This window comes from Mandrillus leucophaeus, unplaced genomic scaffold (assembly GCF_000951045.1).
Source record: "Mandrillus leucophaeus isolate KB7577 unplaced genomic scaffold, Mleu.le_1.0 Scaffold714, whole genome shotgun sequence".
Lineage (NCBI taxonomy): Eukaryota > Metazoa > Chordata > Mammalia > Primates > Cercopithecidae > Mandrillus > Mandrillus leucophaeus.
Genome location: NW_012107742.1, coordinates 362,018 through 368,325, shown reverse-complemented (window position 1 = coordinate 368,325; position 6,308 = coordinate 362,018).

Below are 6,308 nucleotides of genomic sequence, written 5' to 3'. Positions count from 1 at the left end.
GGTCAGGATCCTTTGGTTCACAACCACCACCTACTCACACCCCCACCGCCATTGCAGACGCAAGGCCTTATGCACATCAGTGAGAAAAACTGTCAGGGTGGAAAAGGGACATTTCTAGGACTCCTTAACATAGGAGCCACATACACTATAGTACCCTGCTAGTGAGTCCTCACTAAGACCACAATTAGAACAAAAGTGTATAGAAATCAAGGCTGGATGGGATTAAGGGATAATGTGAAGTGGCTGTAGCTCCTATACATGGATGTTTTAAGAGAATGAACATTATGTCTTAATGGGGCACACTTTCTCTACCTAGTATTTATAAAATGAAAATCTGTTGGTGAAGTCCTAGTGGAAACTTCAGTCAGGGATGCAAGGCTGAAACTAAGTTGAAAAAAAGTTTGGATTAAAATTCGTATGTTGGAACAGTTTTTATGTGTATAGCATTTCTTTTCGTTGAATGTAGTATGGGGATATTGTGATATTGAATATATATGGGGATATTGTATCTGACTGGGGAACATTTCCCCTCCCTAGCATTGTAAACAGAAGGCACATAAATTCGCTCTTTGGGGCTGGGCCCAGTGGTATGCCTGTAATCCCAGCACTTTGGGAGCCCGAGGCAGGTGGATCATGAGGTCAGGAGCTTGAGACCAGGCTGGCCAAAACTGTGAAACCCTGTCTCTACTAAAAATACAAAAATTAGCCGGGCACAGTGGCGGGCTCTACTCAGGAGTCTGAGGCAGGAGAATCACTTGAATCCGGGAGGCAGAGGTTGCAGTGAGCCAAGATCACGCCACTGCACTTCAGCCTGGGTGGCAAAGTGAGACTTCATCTTAAAAAAAAAAAAAAAAAAAAATTCACTCTATGGGCAATATTAATTGAATGTGCTAAAATGGGAACAAATAAGATGGCCCAAGTCACACAGATTGTTAATTTCAAACAGTATAAAATAGAAGCTGAAGTGCCAGTAGGGACAAATTCTCTGTACAGTAGCCCTGTGTGAAATATAGGCTGGAGCATATGGCAAAAGTCTGTGAGTGCCACCTAGCAATAACTGCTGGGACTTTGGACCAGGGAATTCCCATTTGCAGGGAAATTACTTATTTGCTATCAGACATTAAGTAAAACTTCCACTATAACTGAAAGATACAAAATAATCTTAAACATACAATACCCATAACATTTTGGATGATGTTGGAGAAACCATTCAATGGGGAGAGAAGTGCCCAGAAGAGCTCCACAAAATGGAAGTTGTTTGTGACAGAACATACTACTGGGGGAATGCCAGGAGATACTCACCATATGTCCAAGCAGATAGACTTTTCTCCCTAGAATTGACTTTTGAACCACCTGAGGAGCTGCCAGATTATTTTATTTTATTTTATTTTATTTTATTTTGTTTTATTTTATTTTATTTGAGATGGAGCCTCGCTCTCTCACCCAGGCTGGAGTGCAGTGGGGCAATCTCGGCTCACTGTAACCTCCACCTCCCAGGTTCCAGCGATTCTCCTGCCTCAGCCTCCCGAGTAGCTGGGATTACATGTGTGCACCACCATGCCCGGCTAATTTTTGTATTTTTAGTAGAGATGGGATTTCCCCATGTTGACCAGGTTGGTCTCAAACTACTGACCTCAGGTGATCTGCCCTCTTCGGCCTCCCGAAGTGCTCGGATTACAGGTTTCAGCCACCGCGCCTGGCTGGAGCTGTCAGATTCTATTGCCACCTGGAGAGTGTCCTATAAACAGCAAAGAGCTTCTTGGTTCATAATCACAGTTCCAAGGTGAATGTATAGCATCTTGTTTGGAAGGCTAAAAGGTAAAAACAACTTTGCTTATAGGCTAAATTGCATTCCGTTTGCCACTACATTTGGGTTTTTACTGACTCATGGGTGGTGGATACCGATGTGGTCATATGGTCAGGCTGAAGAGCAATAGAAAACTGGCTTCTTAAAGGGATCCCCTAGGAAAATCACTGTGGAAATTTGAGGGATAGATTAAAGTAGGACGTACTGATGCCTAATAGAAGAACCACTTGCGTGGATTGGAAGGTGATTGGCATCAGTGAGTGAATTTCCTAGTGTGCTCACTTGAGGTGGCCACCTGGGTCCATGAAATAAGTGGACCTATGAATACTGTGGCAATGTAGAGATCTAGACATATTCCTCTTGCACCCTCTGAAGTACAAAATGCCAACAAGAACTGTTTTGCCTGCCAACAAGAGAGACAGAGAATGCAGGTGGTCCTGGGGCACATTCCCCAGTTGGAAGGCCTCACAATAGCTGGTAGATAGATTACATTGAACCAATGCTGGCAGCCCTGGGGGGCTACAAATGGGTTCTGACAGGAATAGACACTTACTTTGGCTTTTTTGGGTTTTTTTTTGTTTTTTGTTTTTGAGATGGAGTCTTGGTCTGTCACCCAGGCTGGAGTGCAGTGGTGTGATCTCAGCTCACTGCTACCTCCTCCTCCTGGGTTCAAGCGATTCTCCTGTCTCAGCCTCCTGAGTAACTGGGGTTACAGTCACCCGCCACCACATCTGACTAATTCTTTTGTAGTTTTAATAGAGACTGGGTTTCACCATGTTGACCAGGCTGGTACCAAACTTTTGACCTCAGGTGATCCGTCTGCCTTGGCCTCCCAAAGTGCTGGGATTACGGGCGTGAGCCACTGCACCCGGCCAGGAATAGACACTTACTTTGGACTGGGTTTTGCACACCCAGTGGTAGATACAAATGCTGAAAATACTATTAAATTATTGGAACAAAAGATACTGTACTAATTTGGGCCACCAAGTTACATTTCTTCAAACCAGGAGTCACACTTTACAGTCCATGATGTCCAACAGTGGACAAAGAGATATCACATCAAACAGACATATCACATTGCATTGTCATCCTCAGAGTAGCAATTTAATAGAGAATTGGAGTGAGCAATTGAAACATTCATTGTCTAAAATGAGGTGGGTGAGGGTGCAGTGGCTTATGCCTATAATCCCAGCACTTTGGGAGGTTGAGGCGGGAGGATCACTTTAGCACAAGAGTTCAAAGCTGCAGTGAGATATCATGTCACTGCACTCCAGCCTGGGCAGCAAAACAAGACCCTGTCTCTAAAAAAACAAATAAAATTAGAAAATAAGACTTAAAAATCAAATAAAATGGGGGAGGGGATAAATTTATGAAGCTCTTGTTTAAATGTTTTCATGAGGGTATGCCCACATGTACCATGAGGGGCCAAGGGAGGATCCCCAGTGGAGAGATTCCTCCATTTTTCTCAGCAATCTAGGGAAGAGGGGTTGAGGGAGAGTGCTGGTATGACTATATGATTCTTGCCCACATCACCTCAACTTTCTTTTTTGTCATCTGATGCAGAGGTTCCAGGGCTAGAGATACATCTGCAGGTGCCAGAAGCATAGTTAATTCCTAGGCAAGACATTGTAACTATACCTTTAAATCTTTATTTCAGTATTTCTAAGGACCCTATAGGTTAAGTTGTGCCCTCAACCCATCTGGAAAAATTTGAGTTGACAGCAAATGCTGCTGTATTGTCCAGTGGCTAAGATAGCCCATTAGTCCTGTATCTATATAGCCCTAACTTATATAAATTGGAGTGGGCTGAAGGGGAGGCACTTGCTAAACTACTGTTGTTGCCAACAATGTGGACTAGCACAATGGCCTCTCCTAATTTCCCTTCCAAAAGTGGAAAAGTTTGGGTATAAATGAGAGAAGGAAGAATAATAGCGGAGGGTATGGAATGAATAACCCAATTAGGGAAATCCAATATTATGCTAACACTTTGAAAGAGGCCCAGAACAAGGGATGATATGGTTATACCAGATGTCTGAAAGGATGAAGCCATATTTTGCTGAGACCACACCTGCTTTTGGAACTTAACAAGATTGAATGGAAGCCTGCACACCTGGATGGCCTTTCTGTGGGAGACATTTTGGTCATAGAGTATGATAACAAACTGATTACTCTTATATTTCATATTACATCTACTCAATTTGATATAATACAGTCATTGTTGGTAATATTATAATACTGTACTGAAACCGATAGCCAAATGTATTGCAAAATTGGATTTAAGACCTTCTATCCCTACCCCACACTGACTTCTCCAAATATTAGGCATATTCATGTTGGTGCTATTGCTGTATCTGTTATATAAAAGCTACACCAAATGTGGATGATCAGACAGGTATGATCCTTTTGCAGAAAAGGCTAGGGGGTGGCCTGTGATATAATAAATAATACGTCTGGTCTTCATCCCCAGTTCCTGGCACAGAGCTTCAAAAATCTTTAGAATTATAGGAGCCTGTTATGCTAATGAGTTGTGCAAGGCAGGTTTATTATGCACTGGTTACCAACTTATCAGAGGCTGCTGAGACAGAACACCCCCACACAAATTATGTGAAGTAGATTTATTACTTACAGAAAGGCAGCAAAGAACAGCAGAAGCCTAAGATTCATGTTGAGCTGGTCTTCCAAGGCTCAGGAAAGTTACCAAGGTGGATGAAGCCTTGTCTGCACATACTTCACTTGCACCACAGCTGAGGGACTCTGGATAGCAGCCCACCCTAGGCTTTATACCCCAGGGATAACATGACATGTTGGGCTAAAGTGTTGAAGGACATCCTGTTTCTAGGAGGGACTGGAACAGAGCCCAGGCTGTTCCAGTCAGTCACTGCTTATCATTGGATGTTGCATTCACAGAATATTCTAGTTATTTTTAAAAACTATAAGCAAAAAAAGAGAGAACTGGGTCAGTTCAAGGCCACCAGAATAACTGTTCTGCAAGGTGATTCTTGGTAGGGCCTCTAGATGACTATGAGATGGAGAAGAGCATCCATGTGACTAGAGGGTTGGAATTCTTAGTCTCTCCCCCTGACTTCAGGGAGGGGAATGGGGCTGGAGTTGAGTTCAATCATGTGGCCAGTGATTTACTCTATTATGCCTGCATAATGAAACCTTAATGAAAACTCTGGACAATGAATCTCAGGGAGTTTTCCGATTAGTGAAGACACTGATATACCAAGAGGGTGATGAACCCTGACTCCACAGGGACAGAAGCACCTGCACCTAAGACCTTTCCAAACCTTTCCCTTTATTCTTCTTCATATGACTATTCATTTGTGTCCTTTAAAATAAAAAGGTAATAGTAAGTAAGCACTTTTTTGAGTTCTGTGAGTCATTCAAGTGAATTACTGAATCTGGGGTGGCGTCATGGGAAACCCCTGAATTTGTAGCCAAGTCAGACAATCGTGTGAGTAGCCTGGTGATCCCACTTGCAGCTGGCATTTGAATTAAGGGCAGTCTTGTTGGGGACCTTGTATTTTAACTCATGGGACTTGACGCTAACTCCAAGTAGTTAGTGTCAGAGTTGAATTGAATCATAGGACACTCCGCTGGTGTCAGAGAATTAGTGTCAGACACAGTAAGTGTAGCACTTACTTGAGTTCTGCGAGCTGTTCTAGTGAATTGTCAAGCCTGAAGGAGCAGTGGAACACCAAAACCTGTAGACGGCTGGAGTAAGGAAGGCCTGGGGACCCCTTAACTTGAGACTGATCTCAGAAGTGAGTGCAGTCTCATGGAGGACAATGCCCTTCATGGGGAAACTTGGCCGAATGCCAGGTGGTTGGTGACAGCACTCTATTATGAAACATTATCCACAGTAGAAAGGGAAGAAGTACTGACACATTCTACAACATAGATGAACACTGAAAATATAATGCTAAATGGAAAAAAACAGACACAAAAAGCCACACAGTATATAATTCTATTTCTATGAAATGTCCAGAATTGGCTAATCTGTAAAGGCAGAAAATAGGTAAGTGGTTACTTAGGGTTGAGGGGTGCAGTGGTTTTGGGTTAGGGAGGTAATAGCTAAAGGGAACCACATTTCCTTATGAAGTGATGGAAATGTTCTAAAATTAACTGTGGTATACTGAACTAGTTATGGATAAAATACCAGGATGTCTGAGATTTGCTTCCAAATAATCTGCTGGGGATGGGAGGAGAACAAAAGAAGTAAGACTGGCCAGAATTTTGTAATTTCTGAAGCTGGGTACCTGGGGGTTCATTATACTATTCTCTCCAGTGTTTGAAAGTTTTCATAAAAGGAAAAAAGGAAAAAAATAAAAGAATCTTAGGCAGTGTTCTCTCACAAGAGAAGGGAATGTCACTTCCCTTAGTAGTTTACAAGGTCCAGAGCCACCCCTCCCTAGCCCTCAGATGAGATTCATGAATTATTGAGGGAAAGCTGAGAGGCATAGAGGCCGTGGACTGTGGAGAGGTGGTGAGCGCAGGG